Genomic DNA, 20425 nt, shown 5'->3' on the forward strand with positions numbered 1-20425 from the left:
ATGCTATCTTCCTATATAACTGTTCTCCCAAAGGAAGGCAAGGACCCCTCATTGTGTGGAAATTATAGGCCCATAGCATTGCTCAATATTGACTTAAAAATATTAACTAAACTGTTGGCACAACGACTAACCCCGCTGCTACCCAGATTGATCCACCCAGATCAGATGGGCTTCATAACAGGAAGACAAGCAGGGGACAACACCCGTAGGGCAATAGATCTTATTGACTTAATTCAATCACAAGGCACCCCCTCAGTGGTGTTGAGCTTAGACGCAAAGAAAGCCTTTGATCGACTAGATTGGACTTACATGACCCAACTACTTCAACATATGGGGTTCCAAGGCCCTTTCCTGCACGCTATCAAATTATTATATACGACTCCGTCAGTGTCAGGGAGCCGGGAGCCCCCTCTGGGGAGTAGTCCGGATCTAGGAGGAAGCCCCTCAGGAGGGATCAGGGTCGTGGTATCCAGGGGTTAGGCAAGAGAATAATCAAAGTCCAAGCACAGGTCAGAAGGCAGGCGGAATACAACAAAGTCCAGGGCAAGGCACGGGGTCAAAGGCAGGCAGAGTAACAGCGAAGTCCAAGTCCAGGCAAGGGGTCACAACAAGGAATCAGGCAGATATAAGCAGGGAAAAACAGCAAGGGAACCCAGGAATCTCTCAGGGAACAGGATCCTATTTTCGGGCGCCTCAGGCGTCCTTTTATGTTTGAATTTGGCGCCCTTGCGCCAGCGTCAGCGCGCCCGCGACCGTCGCGCCGCGCTGACGTCACGGCGCCGGCGTCGGAACCCACGTGGGTTGCCTGGGCGCCGCCATTTTGGATTCTTCGCCGCCGGGAGCGGACGCGACTCCTCGCGCTCCCGGCGGTCTTGACAGTCAGCTTACTTAAAAATTAACGGAGATGATGGAACCCCAATACACATTAGAAATGGTACAAGGCAGGGCTGCCCTCTCTCTCCCCTGCTCTATGCCCTCAGTATAGAGCCTCTAGCAGCTAAACTAAGAACACATCCACATATCTCCGGTATAACAGTAGGCAGTGAGGAATATAAAATATCGCTCTTTGCAGACGATATTATGTTGACTCTTAGTAAACCATTTATTTCCTTACCCAATCTACATCGTCTTCTACAACTTTATAGTACAGTAGCTGGATATAAAATTAATTGGTCTAAGTTGGAAGCCCTCTCCTTTCATTTAGAAGGATCTTCTAGGACAGCTCTCCAGGCCGATTTTCATTATAAATGGCAAGCTTCTTATATATCCTATCTAGGAATTAAATTGACTCCACATTATCATCAATTTGACTGTGTACTGTAAAGAGGTAAATTTATCTTTTATTATAAAAAGCCATAACAAACAAAAAACTCATGGACCTTGCAAGGCTGTAAGAGTGACTATGGTTCAAACTGCAAAAACCTGTGAGGAATAGTTGTAGCATAGTACAACTATATAGGATTTCAATGTTCCCACACCTATGATGTGCCTGCCTATGTTTGGACTTATGCTATCGGCCTTTGCCTAGATGTATCACCATAGGTGGGAGAGAGCCTTACAGGAAAAATAAAAATCACCTATATGTTAAATGTCACATTCATTATTATGCTAATACCCAGTAAAACCTACATTCCAAAATACAAAGTACCTGTACTTGGTAATGCTGCCAGATACTGCTAATTCAAATGACCGAGATGGGGGGGGAACCTGCGTATGTCTCTACATGTGCCGCTGGGAGAAGGGGGTGGGCTAGGGTTCCTGCCTATGTCCAGACTGGCATTGCTGAACTTAGAGTCTTTTTTTCACGTTTTACAGAAAAAAGTATAAAAATAACTAGGACTCATACCCACGAAACCTTAAATATGGAATATATATATATATATATATATATATATATATATATATATATATATATATATATATATATATATAGTTTAAATGCATATTGTTCATGCTTGTTTGCTCTCTACTGTACATCATACTAAAACTTAATTTCAAGGTGCACTTTCCCTTTTAGCTGGCTAGTCAGCAATCTAAAAGAATTTAGAATAAGAAGGCTGAACAAAAATATGTAAAATAAGAGAAAATAGGCATGTAACTCCAGTAGTTACAGAGTATATCTATTCTGGTTAGGGAGGAATAATAACCTTAATTCACATTGTACTGTATTGTTATGCTAAAATAAAAATACTGTAACTAAAATACTGATTATGAATAAATAGGGAAACATTACCATAAGTATGAGAATGAATCATATCAATTACACTACTATTAAATAACTGTATGAAGAGCCAGTCAACAGAGGTGAAGAATAGAACAGTTATATAGGGACCCATTCACTAAGTTCGAGTGAAGGAACAGAGGAAAAATAGTTCGAATTTCGAATGTTTTTTTGGCTACTTCGACCATCGAATTGGCTACTTTGACCTTCGACTACGACCTTCGACTTCGAATCGAACGAGTCAAACTAAAAATCGTTCGAATATTCGACCATTCGATAATTGAAGTAGTCTCTTTAAAAAAAAACTTCGACCCCCTAGTTCGCCACCTAAAACCTACCGAGGCCAATGTTAGCCTATGGGGAGGCTTGCTAACAATTTTCTGATCGAAGGATAATCCTTCGATTGATGTATTAAAATCCTTCGAAACTTTGATTCAAAGGATTTAATTGTTCGATCTTCGAATATTCAGATATTCGAAGTCGAAGGATTTTAATTCGGCAGTCGAATATTGAGGGTTAATTAACCCTCGATATTCAACCCTTGATACATCTGCCCCATAATGTCAAAATTAATCTTAGGCCAATGACAATGCATTGAATATATTACTGATTTATATCATGCTAATTTTGTGAACAAAAGTATACATTTCTAACTAAAACATTTCTGGGGGATTCCAAACATTTTATTTGTCAGCCTCACAGTTTAATAAGCACAGTTGTAATATAAAGTAATATAAAGTTCCAAGGAATATAGTTTGACTGCCCCATGTTCTTGCTATTCTTGCTTTTATTATTGTACTCACTCCCTGCACAGACAGTTGATGGCTCAACAGCAAGAATTTCAATACAAGACTTCCTAAGTATCTGAAAAACACACAACACTCATTTGACATTTGAGATAAAATTAGGCAAGAATCTTGACCTAGTTATTTTATATAACAATACGTAAATTCTGCTTAATAGCCAGTGATGTCAGTAAGCATGGATTCTATTACAGGTAACTTTTTTTACAGGTATCAATGCATTGCTAACTAAAAGAAACATAAGCAATATATATGAAACATATGAAACATATTTTCAAACATAAGTGCTCAATTTGCAATTACTCATAGAAACCCATTTAAAATGAGTATACTTCATTTAAAGGCACTGTATAAACCACAATATTTCCAGTGCATCTTCCAATACCCTAAGGGGCATACTTATTATACTGCATAAATAAGACAGGATAATACGCCATCACGATTTGCCGGGAAAATATGGCGTAACATTTTTATGGATTTTTTCTTATGTGACTTCTTCCAGAAGCAATATAAAATAACAGCATCAAATCTGCCATTTTTTGGTGAATTTCGTTTTACACAGCATGATAAATATACCCCTAATATTACCAGATGGTAAGAATGTTTGGGGACAGTTCTAAAATACAGGTAGAAGGGCTAATCTTGTTTAATTTATTTAAATGCTGTTTGAAATCAATGCAGCCCAGAAATGTTATTAGTAGACTTTTTTTGAAGTAATCTACTTATTTGCAGAACATTACCCAACCCTCACTTTAAAATCCAACTTTTACAAAACCAATAGCTTTTCCAACTGCATGTCAAAGAAAAAAATGCTTTATTTCAACAACTTTGACATGTGCCTTTAAAACTTTATTACCTGGCCAAATGCAATCGAGAATTTTGTGGGTGAGGTGCAGTGAAATCTCTGCCAAAAGTGGTATGTGACTTCGATATAGACTCTGAGCCATGTGATGTGCTCAAGAATCTGCCACTTGAGAGACCAAGGCTTGGCCTATTGTATTTTTTGCCTCAAAGCAAAGCAAAATGTAAAACAGTTAATTTTATACCCTTTCAGCAGATGCATTTCAACTTTACAGTCAGCCTTCCCTGTTCTAAATGGATGGCTGTTTGAATCAGCAGTGCATTACGCTGTTTATAAAGAGCTCATTATCTCTAGTTGAGCTTACTTTTCTGATTCCAGGGTGATGGATTTGATGGCAGTAATGGTCAAAAGGATTTATTTGGATTTTATACATTTGAATAAATTAAATGACATCCTATTTATTCTGCTTAGGGTAAACACAGGTGTTTATATTGTCATTTTAAGCACAACATATCAACTGATTTACTTACTATGTAGCAATGCTCTAAACTTGGTATCAAAATCTGCATATACTTCATCTAAGGTTGGCCCATTGTTTACAGTGAAAAAAGTGAGGTTAATAAATCAAAGTATTGGGTGACTAATTAAAACTACTGAACAAATCAAATGCAGGATTTACAGACTGTTTTGAGTCCCCCTTACTTAAATAAATCAAATCTGTTGGTGGATGAATGTCTGGATGACTATGATGATGCAGAAAATCTTTTTTTAAATGTTTATTTTTAGCAATGATTATTTCTACTTCTCTTTTCTTATTAAATATGAACTTCCAGAGTCAATAACTCACTGTAGAGCATGAAAGCCTCCAGTTACAGGAAACACATGGTCAATGCTATCAGCAATGGTAGAGAGCTGTGGTAAAAATGTATGTTGTTAGCAAAGAGTGCAGGATATTATTATCTCATGACATTGTTAGCTTGAATTGAAAGTTTTACATAGTGCTGTACAAAATGCCTTCAAACTTGTTAATAAAATAGTAAATAAATGATCACTGTAAGCCTTTTCTTTTGCCCAGTCTATTTATTTGTTAGCTGATGACATTCCTGTTCTTTCTATCCTTTATCTGTCCATATAAATCTGCTTCATTGCCCAAGGCTTTCTCTGTCTATCTCTTTAAAATGTTGGCTGCTGGAAGTATTCTTATATAATATTATCAATCATTGATGTGTTGTTTTTTTTAAAGCATATTATAATAGTGTTCACAGCTGTATACAGTATTGGAAGTACTTAAATATTTTAAAGGGGAGTTCACCTTTAATTAACTTTTAGTATGTTATAGACCAATTCTAAGCCACTTTACAATTGCTAATCATTATTTATTTTTTATAGTCTTTTTAAATTATTTGCATTTTTCTTCTGTCTCTTTCCATCAGGGGCCTATCGGCTCCTAGCGGAGAAGTCTGGACCAAGGAGGAAGCTTCAGGACACAGTTCAAGTTCACAGTAACCAAAGGTATCAAGAATAAACAGTCAGGATACAGGCAATAGTTCAATAGGCTGGCGGCAAAGAATCAAAGTCCAGCGTTCAGGCAAAGGTCAAAAGTTCAAGAATCAGGGTATAAGGAATTTAGGAACACCAAGGAATGCAGACAAACAAATCCTGTAATCGGGAATTGAACCCGCAACCTCTTATTTCAAATTTTTGCGCTAAGCACGGGACATCATCACGCCAGCATTGGGGAGGAATAAAGTGTGTCATCTTACTGAAACGGTCAATAACTACCCATATTATAGTGTTCCCCTTAGAAGGTGGTAGTTCGACAATAAAGTCCATAGCTAATTGAGTCCAAGGACAGGAAGGAATGGGTAGAGGTTGCAATAGACTGCAATTGCGAGAATGACTAGACTTGGAATGGCACAGGCCGCCACAAAGTCTTTTACATCCTTCTGAAGAGTTGGCCACTTCAGGAGTCGACTAACAAGCTCAAAGGTCTTTTGGGTACCTGGATGTCCAGCTTGCTTGGAACAGTGGCTTTGCTGAAGGATGGGAAGGCAGAACTTGTGTGGCACGTATACCATGTCTATGTGGGTATCAGCAGGAACAGAGGACTGGACAGATAGGATCTGTCTGGTCAATTGAGAGAATAAGGAAGCAATTATTTTTGTGGGAGGAACAATTGACAATTGAACTTCACCGATGCACCCCTCAGCAACAATGCTCCTGGATAGGGCATCTGCCTTTTGATTTCTAGAGCCCAGGTGGTATGTAAGGACAAAATTGAAGAGTGCCCCCGAGCCTGGTGAGGATTCAGTCTCTTGAGAGTCTGGATGAATTCCAAGTTTTATGATTAGTATAAATGGTGACTGGGTGAGATGCTCCCTCCAGGAAGTGTCGCCACTCCTCGAGTGCAAGTTTAAGTGCCAGAAGCTCACAATTCCCAATGTCGTAATTTTGCTCGGCAGCAGAGAATTTCTTCGAGAAGTACAAGGGTAGTAGCAGTAGTTTACAAATTGGGTTTCTTGGTTTTTCTGCACCTTCTAACCACCCACCCACTGTTTAGAAGTCCTTTAATTTTAGATGTGCAGACAGTTCTTAAAAATAAACATGAATTTGTACCAAAAAGAAAGGAACTGCAAACAAGAGCTAAAGAGTGCCTTTGAGAAAGCCTATACAGGCGAAAGGTACGTCAGGCCTTTGCTCTATTGAGCGTTCTAAGGGTGGGGAGGAGGCACTCTGGAGGGTGGGCTGAATGGTGGCAGCAGTTTCCCTCTAATAACGAAGGTAGCATTGGACAGACCGGTGATGTTGTTACCAGCACTCGCACAGACTTAATTTTGGGCTTTGCCCGTTTCCAACTTTTTGGTGTTGCATTTGCACTAGCGATAGGGAATAGGCCACACTTACTTAGGTGCCTCTGAGAGGACAAAGCGCTAGTGTCAAGAACACTTACCCTGGTGGTCTAGTGGTGCGGTGGGGACGCCCGTCGCGGCGCTCCTCTTGCCGGCTTCCTCCCTAGTGCGCGCGCCACTCGCATTCTCGCTATTTAAAGGCGCTGGCGCCAAATTCAAAAATATTTAAAGGGGCATTTGTTACTTTATGGTTGCCCGTGATAGGTTTTGTTCCTGGTGCCTTGTACTTTGTGCTGTTAAGCTTCTAGTCTGTTTGATTCCTGTGTTTGACCCTGCCTGGCTGTTTTACTACTCGCAATGGCGCGTAATTCAAAATGCTATTTAAAGGCCATTAGGGCTGTGGAAGTTTGCCTGTGATAGGTTTTTACCTGGTGCTTCTGAGCTTTTGCTATTTCGTATCCTGAACTAGTTTGATTCCTGTTTGTGACCCTTGCCTGGCTTTTGACTATTCTGACCTCTGGATCCTGACCCTTGCCTGATTACCGACTACCTCCTCTGATTAACCCTCTGATTGACTTCCTGGTTTGACCCTTGCCTGGCTGATAACGTTTATTCTCTGCCTGCCTCGACCCGGCCTGATCTGACTACTCTTTTGCCTAAACGCCTTGTACTACGACCTTCTGTCCAAAGACTTTGCTCTACAGTCGTGCCCCTCTGCATATCCAGAACTCTCATCTTGCACCTCTCATTTAAGTCCAGGTGGCATCCAAGTCAGCCGAGGGCTTCTCCCGAGGCCCAAAGGCGGTCACACTACTGGTGAAGCATGAGCCGAGACCAGGGAGACCAGGGTGCCTGGTGTTTGTTCTGGTGTTGGGTGCCGACTGTTACAGCCAGTTACTCTATGCACACCGTATTGGAAACATATATAATACTGCAAGGTACAGTACACTGTACACTGTCCTCCGTTTGTATGCACTACTGTAAGGAACGTACCTGGTGGTCTAGTGGGGGGACGGCAGGGACGCCTGCCGCCCCCTCGGCAGGGACGCCCGTCACAGCGAGGAGCTTCTTTTAGGCCGCCGTCTTAAGGCGCGCGCGGCGCGCTCCTGTGTAATTTAAAGGCGCAGGCGCGCTGACGTAGTGACGTCAGCGCGCAATGGCGCGTAATTCAAAATGCTATTTAAAGGCCATTAGGGCTGTGGAAGTTTGCCTGTGATAGGTTTTTACCTGATGCTTCTGAGCTTTTGCTATTTCGTATCCTGAACTTGTTTGATTCCTGTTTGTGACCCTTGCCTGGCTTTTGACTATTCTGACCTCTGGATCCTGACCCTTGCCTGATTACCGACTACCTCCTCTGATTAACCCTCTGATTGACTTCCTGGTTTGACCCTTGCCTGGCTGATAACGTTTATTCTCTGCCTGCCTCGACCCGGCCTGATCTGACTACTCTTTTGCCTAAACGCCATGTACTACGTTCTTCTGTCCAAAGACTTTGCTTTACTGTCGTGCCCCTCTGCTTATCCAGAACCCTCATCTTGCACCTCTCATTTAAGTCCAGGTGGCATCCAAGTAAACCAAGGGCTCCTCCCGAGGCCCAAAGGCGGTCACACTACTGGTGAAGCACGAGCCGAGACCAGGGTGCCTGGTGTTTTGTTCTGGTGTTGGGTGCCGACCGTGACAACTACCTTGGGTTATTTAACCTATTGTGTTCATGTCCAAACTTTTGGTGTTGCTTTAACACAAGACATAGGGAATAGGCCATACCCACTTAGGTGCCTCTGAGAGGACAAAGTGTCAGTTTACTCTCCCTGCACACCATTTTGGAATTAACACTTGTGCGATACTTCAAGGTCCAGCACACAAGGTGTTGGTTTGTCCGTTGTTTTTCCCACAATGGGAGCTACCTAATTTCTTTTACTAAAGACACCCTCCTGCTCCCCACCCCAATTCATACTACTATAAGAGGGCAAATAGGCTGATGTAATGATCAAGGTGGGACCAGTATTTTCATTACTCAGATATAATGCAATCCTTATAACTGTAAAACCAGATCGGGATACATCATATTTTTAAGTGTTTTTATATTTCATTAAATCCCTCTTCTGATTTTAAATGAACTATTAAATGTTATGTTTTATTGAGTGATTCCTTCTTCTACAGACTAGTGGAATATGAACTGTTGCTTATGTAATTAGCACCCCTTACACTATTGCCCTTTATTAACTATTTATTGTTTATCTCAAAATATAATAATGACAACACATCAAAGTGTGGACACAATGAATTTATTTTGAATGAATTTATTTGCACTCATCAAAAACATCCTTTAAGGCAATAATTATTCATTTCAGGTTACACACACAATCTAATTATATTATTAATAAGGCTGTGCGACCTCGTTAGCTCTTCTTTGCAGTTCCTTTCTTTTTGGTACAAATTCATAGTAGTAGTAGTTTCCCATCTGTGAATTTTCACTGAGAGAGAATGGCTCCAGCTCCGACATTGGAAGCATCTACTTCAATGAAGAAGAGTTGCAGAAGATCAGGATGTCGGAGGACAGGAGCAGAGGTGAATTAATCTTTCAAGGACTGAAAGCCCTCCAGAGCATGAGGGGGCCAGGCATTAGGTTTTCCTCCTTTCCAGATGAGAGCCAAGACAGGAGTGATACGGGAGGAGAACCCCCTTGATAAATTGTTGGTAGTAGTTAGCGAAATCTACAAATCTTTGTATGACCTTCGTACTTGTGGGGAAAGGCCAGTCTTGAATTGCCGTAACTTTAGAAGGATCCATCTCAAATCCCTCATGAGAGATAATGTAACCCAGGAAGGGAATTTTAGGCACCTCAAAGACACACTTCTCCAACTTGGCAAAAAGGGAGTTTTCTCTCAGACGGAAGAGAACTTCTCTCACCTGGATTTGGTGACTTTCCAAGTCTTTGGAGAAGATTAAAATGTCATCCAAATACACGACTATGGATTGCCCCAGACATTCTCTGAAGATGTAATTTACAAATTCTTGGAAGACGGCAGGGGCGTTGCAGAGAACCAGAAGTATATTACCAGATATTCATGCCCATCTCTGGTGTTGAATGCCATGTTCCATTCATCACCCTCTCAGATGTGGATTAGATTGTAAACTCCTCGAAGATCAAACTTAGTGAAGCTCTTAGCCCCTCTGAGTTGAAAGGCAGAGGATAATGGTTTTCAACTGTGATCTTGTTAAAGGACAAGGAAAGTCTAAAATAGAATAAGTCTAGAAATGCTGTATTTTGTATACCAAACATAAGAATGGACTTACTTCACCACAAGCCTAATCAAACAAATGATTTATGCTTTCAAAGTTGGCCACAAGGGGCTGTCATCTTGTAACTCAGTGTGGTCTGGGCTGCTTAGGGATCATCATAAACAACGCTGCTTGAATGCTGCATGGCTGGTAAGTAAGGCAGGGGCTCCCCCTGCTGTTCATAAGTATGATTGTTTCCCTGCTCAGCAGTTAGGGACAATCTGACAATTCCTATCCACAGCAGTCAATGAAGGGAGAATTTCACTGCATACAGTCAGGTTTCTTATAAAAACATTTTTTAATTAAAGTATATTGGAGATAGGTTTCTTTTTCATTAAAGAAAGTAAAAATGGGATTTTATTTTTTTGTATTTCCTTGTCCTTTAAGGCCTCTGTAATCAATACAGGGACACAATTCACCATCCTTCTTCTCCACAAAGAAGAACCCAGCCCCTGCAGGAGAAGATGAAGGTCTAATAAATCCTCGCTGGAGGTTACCTTGAGTATATTCCCTCATCGCAGAGGTTTCAGCAGGAGAGAGGGGATAGGTACGACCTTGGCTCGTTCACTGGAGTACTGTGAGGGTTGATACTCTAACTGGATCAGACACTGAGTAACAAAACCTCTGCAGGCTTGAGGATCCCCATTATAGCATGGTGGTGGAGGAATGCGGGGTTCACAAGCCGATGAAGTCGCTGAAGGAGGAGTAACAGCCGCGGGAGGATTTCCGGTGACCAGAGCCACAGAAGGCATATAGTCTCCTAGTCTCTCTTTTGCTGAGCTTCATAAGCTTCAATGCGATTCGCCAACCCCGGGAGAGTTCTTTCCACATTCGGCAGTTTCCTTAGTGGGGTCCATGGCCCGCTTATAATGTTCGGCTCCTAATGGAGAAGCCCGGACCAAGGAGGAAGCTTCAGGCAAAGTTCAAGTTTGCGGTAACCAAAGGGATTAAGAATAAACTGGATAAAGGCAATAGTTTAATAGGCTAAGTCCAGAGTTCAGGCAAAGGTCAAAACTCCAAGAATCAGGATATAAGGAATTTAGGAAAACCCAGGAATGCAGACAAACAAATCCTATAATCTGGCATTGAACCCTTAACCTCTGCGTCTTCTTATTTCAAATTTTCACACCAAGCATGTGATGTCATCGCGCCAGCGTCAAGGCACCTGCGTCGTTCCACATGGTCCATGGAAGCTGCCATCTTGGACGTGACCCCCCCGGAGACGGGAGCACCATCTCCTGACACTTTCCCAGCTTCCAAATGGAGGTCCACTGACCTCATCTAAAAAACAGATATCCTATAAAGTAGCAAATTTAATGTTTCTGCTGCTTTTTTATTTCTCAGCTTTCTATTCAGGTCCTCTCCTATTCATATTTGAGCCTCTTATGCAAATCAATACATGGTTACTAGGGTAATTTGAAGAAAGGATCAGAAATCTTTTTAGCAAGTGGAAAAATATCAGGTTACTGAAATCAGCTTTTAGCAAAAAATTGATCCAGATACTGTTTTGTTTGGGACAGCATAGATTTATTTTCTCCTCTGAGGCAAATTGTAGAGGTGGATCAGCTAGCATTTAGATTCCATTTAGATCAAAAGATTGAACTCACAGACGTATTTTTTTTGCAAATGTGTTGATAAGAGTCTTACCTTACTTTCCTTTTAAACTACCTCTTCAAATGTGCACATATTATATTTATATTATTAAATAATATAACTATGATATAATTTTCAGCATATTGACATTGTGACATTAAAGAAATATCACAATTTAAAAGAGAAATGGTATAAATCTGCATTGATGTCAGGGGTCTCTCTGTCTGAGTACCTGGCAAACAGAAAAATAATGGGACACAGCATAATAATTCACACTTTCTGTGTGTCTGTTTACATACATACCTGTGTTTCATTAAAGTCTTTAACACCTATGCAGTATACTATGGCACCAAAGCTTCTTGCTCTCTCAGCCTACAATGAAAAAAACATTTTCAAATGACTCAAGAAACAATCTCCTTGTTAGATACATGGACATATTTTAGCATGTATTATATCTCTGTTCTTGAACTTTTTTCTTTGATTTTTGTAAGAGGACTAGAAATATATACACGTATTTAATTTTAATCCCCTGGACTGAACCAAATTAATTGAAACAAAATAGAATATATCAGATCATAACAGCATTTTATTTTATAAATACTATCCATATTTACTTAAAATAAGAGCCTTATTTGTCAAAATTTAAATTTAAGAGGTTTACATGAATGTTACATTATTTATTAACAAATCCAAATTCAATAAAAATTTTGCCTACAACAACACCCTTTGACTTCTACATGACCGTGCAAGCTTTTAGATGGCAAAGTTTTACATTTGAGATTCAAATTAAGTTAAAATTTGAGTTTGTGAGTTTTTTGTGCAAAAACCGAAATCACGCCAAAACCTAAGGGCCAATTTAATAACTAATTTTTCCCCCCACAATTCAAACTTTTTTAAGATGAAAATCTTGCATGTGAAAAATGTTTCAAAATACAAAAATTTCAATATTCATCAAGTGAAAAACCACAGAAAATTGTAATGTAAAAAGGCCTTTAAAAGCTGTAGAGGTCATGTAGAAGTCAACTATCTGTACCAAATTGTAAACTATTTAATTACTTTGAACTTTTAAAGTATTGGGTGGGAACGAGTTAAGTTATTCAGTGCAACATGTGATGTGCCCACACTAAGGGGGTTATTTACTAAAACTCAAATTATTCTAGTCCAGTTTTAAAGGGAAAAAAACCTTAGACATATGTAATAATAATAATGGCTACATGCCCAGATTTTTGGATTCGAATTATACCCAGCTTCTGGGTATAATAAATCTTGAATTTGAGGATTTTTACCCTCAAATTCAAGATTTATTATACCCAGAAGCTGGGTATAATTCGAATCCGAAAATACTTCTGCTAAAACCTGCCATAATAATTGTGATACAAATGTGACATGGCAGGCCATGTATGAATGTGAGTGTGATTAAGTGCATTCAATATGGCTCCTTAGCTATAAAATGGATGTACTGACATTAGCAGGAGAACAAGGAATAGTAGGAGTTAAGGTAATAGACTCATAAACATATAAATATGTTTATTAAGGAGGAAGCTCATATCTTATTCACATAGTTATAAACAAAATACACAGCAATTATACACAGCAATTATTTTCATTCGCATGGTTATTTCCATTTTCATGGTCATTCTCATGGCCATGTCCTGGGCATGTAGCCATTATTATTATTATATATGTCTATGTGTAATGATCTATTACTTTGCTATTGTACCAATATAAAAAGGAGCTCAGCTGGGGGGGCTTCGGGACTTCATCTACAAGCAGACATGTTGTGTAGAATAATTGGTCTTGTAAGGACCATTGGCCGATTGATGTGCTCTGGGAGTCGCTGTATTTGATTTGGGCCCGGGGTCCCCCAGCTGATGTTCCTCTCAGAAGTCTGCCAAGGGAAGCTTGGCTAGACGTTGCGTTGTCTTCAATCGGTATTGTATTACTTTTCTTACAATATATTATTCTTCTTTAATTTCCACCCCTATATTTGATAAGTCTGCTGGGGGAAGTGCTCAGTAAGAGTTTTAGTTTGTTATAAGTCTGCGAAGGGAACTTGTAGCAAGACATTTTGGTACCAGGAGCGGGGTTCGAGAATAAGATAAAATGTTTAAGAGAAAGAATAATAGCTGTAAATATTGTAGACATCCCTGGTTGGGATGATACTTCATGTAAAATTATTGCCACTGAGTGGTCTAATGGTGCAGGATTGTGTGAGGATTGGGTGCATCAATTGAAAGATGCTAGTCCAATTAACGTAGTTACATGTTTACAGAAAGTAAAGGAAAGGAAAGTATCCTTAGAAAAAGGACAGGAGTTGTGTGCTTTAGGAAGATGGGGGTGGATTTTGCTGTCTGCGTATCGCAAGCAGCATAGTGATTGTTCAGAGTTAACAGCACGTATTTCTCAGTTTGAAAAATAAATACTTGACTTAAAGAGTCGGGTTACAGTGTTGCAGTGCCAAAATAAATTATTAATGGATAAAGCTGACACGTATCAGCAAGTTGCCGAAACGGCCGCTGTGCGATGTGCAAAGTATAAATATCGAAAGCGTAAAGGAAAAATTAATATGAAGAAAGTATCCAAACTAATTGCTAAGGCAGGAGTTGATTGGGATCCAGATGAGTGGGATGGCAATATTTGGGATACTAGTGATGAATCAGAGGATGATAGGGAAACCTTGTGTGAAAACATACAACAGTACTCAAATGAGTTTCATGCTGTAGCCAAACCAATTGAACGGAGAAAAGCAGTAAATGCACCATGTGGGGTTGTAAATACTACCACCTTAGAAGATTTTACACAGCAAGAAGTAACAGATTTACATGATAGGTTTAAACAAAAATCATCAGAGCCCCTCATATCCTGGCTAGTGCGGTTATATGAGGGAGGGGCTGCTGGAGTTAATTTGGATAATGGAGACTCACGTAAGTTCTGTCTATTGTCTAATGAGGCAACTGTGCAGGATGAGTTTTGTAATTTTCAGGGTGCAAATATGTCCTCAATGTTAGCATTGGCTGCTAGTGGTGCATCCAGGCGTTATCAGATGGAGTCAGATTGGCCGGCTAATGATAAATCTTGGTATACTTTGAGGGATTGTATACAGCGAATAAAAGAGGAAGGTATGAAAACTGCAGTATTTGTTGGGCAAGCAGATCAAGTACTGGATACTCCCTTAACTGTACAAATTAGAAACAAAATGATTAAGCTTGCTCAGCCAGCATATAAAAATGTTATTATGACGCTGCTCGTTAATGAGACAGGGCAGCCTTTACAGCATGTTATTGAGTCCATTCGAGAGCTTGGAGATCTAGGAGATTGGGGTCCCAAGGATAGGTACAAGGACAGGGATAATAAAAAGGATAACAATCAGAAGGGAAATTTTGGTGATAGAGTCCCCAGAAGGGACATGTTTAATGCCCTAATGAGAGATGGAGTCATAATAGACGAGATAGATGGAATAGATACTATGGAAATGTGGAGATTGTACAAAAAACAGGGCTTGCATAAAAATCAAAATAAAAGTGTGGGAAAACAAGATAAAGAGGAGGTTACGACCTCTACTGAATCAAAAGTACAAGAGTTGAGGGAAGAGTCAAAAGGGATATATCCCTGGGCTGATCTGTCTCAGGCTCAGCGATTTAAATCAGATTAGGGATCAGGTCAAGCTCCAGTAATAGGGCGTATACAGCATGTAGATGACCACCCGTACTTTAATTTAGATATATATATTGGAATAATGGAAATATACAAAAAGTACAAGCCCTAGTTGATACGGGAGCGGAGGCCACTATAATTGCTGGGAATCCAAAATATTATAAAGGGCAACAAGTCACTATTACTGGATTTGGGGGGAAAACAGACCCTTGGTGCACAGGCTATGGTTGAATTAAAAATTGGACAACTTCCTAAAAAGAAATATTGTGTGTTGATTGTACCTATTAAAGAACACATAATAGGTATAGATATCTTAAAAGGAATGCAATTAGATTTGCCTGATGGCCAATACCAGTTTGGTGTTCGTAATTGTAAATATGTAAATACTGTTATAGTTGGATGGTTAAAAATGCCTCCCGTGGAATTACCTCCTGCTGTTAAGACTGAAGAATGAAACAATACGGAATTCCGGGAGGGCATAAAGAGATAACTGATACAAGAGTTAGTCAAAGCAGTCAGTATGCAGAATTATATGCTGTTTTTCAAACTTTAAAGCAAGAAAATTTAGGAGACTGTAATCTATACACAGACTCGTGGTCGGTAGCTAATGGGTTAACTACCTGGTTGCCTACTTGGCAAAAACATCAATGGAAAGCTCACGCAAAAGAGATCTGGGGTAAGGATTTATGGCAGGAGATATGGGATATTGTATTGAAAACAAATGTTACTGTATTTCATGTTGATGCGCATCGTCCTATTGATTCATTAGAACATTAATTCAACCCTATTACAGATGAAAAAGCAAAAGTTGCTGAAGCAGAGACCCAGCCCATTGATGATATAGACCTTAAAGGTTTGGCTTCCTGGGCACATCAGAAAAGTGGACACTTAGGAGAAAAACCACGTATAGAAGGGCGCAATCACGGGGAATAGGTATCCCATATGATATAATTAAAACAGTGATTTCAGAATGTCCCATATGCCAACATACACAGCATAGACCAATACCACATACTATGAGAGGACAGATTGCAAGGGGTAAACTACCTGGTCAAATATGGCAAATAGATTATATTGGTCCATTGCCAAATAGTAGAGGATGTGAGTATGTATGTTTCATTCTTCAGTCTTAACAGCAGGAGGTAATTCCATGGGAGGCATTTTTAACCGTCCAACTATAACAGTATTTACATATTTACAATGTAGATACATTTTCAGGTTATTTAATAGGTTTTCCTTGCAAAAGAGCTATCCAGATAAATACAATCAAGACTCTGGAATTGATAATACAATATTATGGTTTGCCTTTACAAATACAAAGTGATAACGGATCACATTTTAAAGGAAAAATGATACAAGAGTATTGTTATAACAACAACATTGATTGGATATATCACATACTATATTATCCACAAGCTGCTGGGTTAATAGAAAGGATGAATGGTTTGTTAAAATAGCAATTGAGGAAACAAGGTCATGGCACTTACAAAAATTGGAGAGATACAGGGTTCTTTGCAAATATTAAATAACAGACCAATTACCGAGAACGAAACTCCTTTAATGCGTATGTTTACCCCATATTTGCAAGTAAAGCCATTACAGGTTCATGCTACTGTCAGTTATTGGGAAATTAAAGAAGGAGCATTGGCCCCTTATAGAGCAACGCCAGATGCTGCAGGTTTAGATTTGCATGCTTATGCAGCAAATACAGTTGCTCCACAACAAGTTCAAATTATTGAAACAGGAATAGGAATTCAAATTCCTCAAAAACATTTTGGATTAATTTGTGCCAGATCAGGATTAGCTATTGAAGGTATTCAAGTATTAGGAGGAGTTATTGATGCAGATTATCAAGGTAAATCAAAGTAATTTTACTGAATTCAAGTGATACTGATTTACTTATACAAGCAAAAGACCGTATTGCTCAAACAATCATTATGCCAGTCTATCATGGGCCAATAAATAAAGGAAATCCTCCAACTGTGTTAACAATAAGAGGTGATAAAGGTTTTGGAGCTACGGGAATTCAAAGTGGTGCAAAAATATGGATACAGCACCCAAATAAACAACCAGAACCTGCTGAAGTAATTGCAGCAGGAAAAGATAATGTTGTATTAGTATCAGACCAGGTCAAGAGAAATGGGATTATGTCCCAATAGAAAAATGTTATTTACGAGAATAATAAACTCAAGATCAACTGAGCAGAGAGAGATCTAAAAGGGCACTGTTTTTGCAAGGGGACAATTTGTGGGAGTATATGGCTAAAAATATATTGAACACTAGCTACATGTGCTTAAAGGATGTCCTAAGTGCTGGTGAACTAATTGAGACTTGTTTTATTGCCATCCCCACACCCACGACAGTTTTGACAGCAACATTTCAAAGAAAATATAATGACTCAAATGTTGAGGACTCAGATACTGAAACTTATATACCTGTTTATGCATATGTTGCAGATCAGAATGCTACAAGAAAAATGAAAAAAAAAGTTTTCTTTCTTTGATCACTCACCATATAACTGCAGCAGATGTGTGTTATAATATGACTTGTGATAGTGAAAAGATTCCTGCATGTATTCAGGCAAAGATTGATACTAAAAGACCCAAACCATCAGTATGTTCTAGAACTATGAAGGAATGTAATAACATTACTACTAATGTGTAATCATACGATCCTCTCTCCCAGTCTAGATAGTTTTGTCCCATTGCCAAAAGGATGGTTCTTTTCTTGTGGAAACATCTCCTTTACTTATATTCCAGCCAATATTTCTGGAGGGCCTTGTGCACTTACCAGACTTAGTTTAACTATCCCTACAAGCCATATATTACAAGCTCAGACCATACAGCGCTATAAAAGAGAGGCATCGTATGAGCAACTCCCATCTGATTGTGAATCAGACTTACATTTGTTTTCTAAATCAGAAATTATAGCTTTAGGTGCTTCACTGGTTGCAATACCTGGGTTGACCATATATCAAGGCCGTCAAATTAATAAGATTGCTAGTATTATGGTCAAGAGTATAAATGCTACCAGTAAAACTATTCCTAGTCTCTTAGCAGATTTTGGAGATATTAGAAATGCAGTACTACAAAATAGGGCTGCCATTGATTATTTGCTTTTTAAGCATAACCATGGTTGTCAATATTTTAAGGGTATGTGTTGTTTTAACCTTTCTGACCATTCTCATGCCATCAACCAACAATTAGGTATTCTACATAGTTTAGTCACTAACATTACTGAACATAAGGATGAAGGTTGGTGGGACTGGCTTACTAGTTGGATCCCTGATGTGGGAGGTTGGGTTCAAACAGTTATAGAAGTAGTTTTGGTTGTGATATTTTGTCTGATCATAATTCAATGCTTACTGTGGAGACCTAAGCTATGGTCTCAAGCATTTAACAGACTATATCTGTATATAAATCACTCCAGGAGACAATGGGTTAAGGGGGACAGGCTGGTGGTTACCTTGTAGTATGTGCTACAGGTCACATACACCAGCCTGCTTGAACAATGGAAGGCAGGACTCCTGCTACACCCTGGGGGAGTAAAGAGGAAGACCAGCCAATGGAATGATAGCAAGGGGGTGGGGTCTTAAGCCCAGGGGATTTGCAAACTGGACACAGAGGACCTGGGAGAGGCAGTTGTTACAGAGTTGTTGTTGGACATAGTGGCTGCGGTGCTATGTCTGATATTGTAAGTATTGGCTACCCGGGGACAGAGAGATTCCTTTGGATTACTAACTGCACATTGGGGGGTTGGTACTTGGTCCATGTTGAATATACTGGTGGTCCTATGTGGAATGTGGAACATTACTCCAGTTGAGGAGAATTACCAGCCAGCTACCCGTGGATTTACTTACATCAGGAATTTTCCCAGCATGGAGAGAGAGTTCCATTTGGCTGTCCTATTGTAATTGTATTGTAGCGTAATAAAAACACTGAAACCAATTGGTGAACATTTGTGGCCTTGTCATACGTGACGTCACAGAGAGTGGTGGCTAACAGCGGTGGGATACGACATCTTAATTGTCACGAACCCAGAGATGAGTATGGAACGGGAACTGGCTGAGCTACGTCTGCCTGTCCTTCAGGGATTATGCCGTAATCGTGGCATTGACTACACAGGGTTTACAAGGAGCCAAATGGCTGGCATTATAGCCCGACATACAATCACCCATCGTCCAGGACAATCTGATGTTGCAGACATTTTGCTAGAGCCTATGGGAAATGCTTTAGTATCTCAACTACGTACACCACAAGGATTAAACCTCCATCTTTCCACCTCAGATGAGTTAGAGGAAGAGGCATACGATTCAGATCACAGGGCCTGAGCAATTAGATGCTGACCCAACTATGGACCGCTATCGGTCACGTCTGGTGACTTTGGGAGCTGATCTTACTGGAGCTGAGAAGCTCAAACTGTTAGAGCTGACCATTCAGGAAAGCCAGGGAAGGGTTTCACGTCACTCATCCCATAGAGTGTCTGCACATGATGGGGAGCCGGGCCCAGTGGTTCAAAACCCAGTGGTAAGACTTACACATGCATCATTCCCTACTTTTGATGAGGAAAAAGAAAGTATTGATGCCTATTTAAGAACTTTTGAAATAATGTGTGAGGATTATGAGGTTCCTAAAACAGAGTGGACAAAAATCCTGGTGGGTAAACTTACAGGCAAGGCAAATGATGTGTACAGGGAAATGCTGTACCCACAACAGACTGACTATGAGGAAGTGAAACGGGTTCTCTTAAACAACTATGCCATTTCCCCGGAGTCATACCGACATTCTTTTCGAACTCTAAATAAAGTTAGTAATGACACTTACTGGGATTTTGGAAATAAACTGAGGAGAAATTTTGACCAGTGGGTCGCAACCAGTCAAGTCAGAACTTTGGAAGATCTTTGGCTACTGTGTCTATTGGAGCAGTTTTTAGAGAAATGTTCCCCAGAGGTCCGAGGCTGGGTGTGGGACCGTTCCCCTAAGACTATAGAAGAGGCTGCAAAATTGGCAGATAAATGGATAGAGGGACAAATTCAAGCTCGTCATGGATGTCTTAGCTCCTTGCCTTCAACAGTTCCTATACGCAGTGGGGGCCAACAAAATAATGGCGTTCGACCTCCCCAACCGGTGGTTAGATACCCTTTGGTAGCCCCACGAACACCTTTAAACACTAGTAGAACCTGTTTCCGCTGTGGTTCCAAGGCTCATTTACAAGCCCAGTG

At 40.0% G+C, this 20425-nt stretch overlaps 1 pseudogene; it reads right to left on the reverse strand.

The window, feature by feature from the left end:
• Positions 1-20425, reverse strand: part of LOC108697219 — a 131864-nt pseudogene that overhangs the window by 41381 nt on the left and 70058 nt on the right.

This window comes from Xenopus laevis, chromosome 7S (assembly GCF_017654675.1).
Source record: "Xenopus laevis strain J_2021 chromosome 7S, Xenopus_laevis_v10.1, whole genome shotgun sequence".
Lineage (NCBI taxonomy): Eukaryota > Metazoa > Chordata > Amphibia > Anura > Pipidae > Xenopus > Xenopus laevis.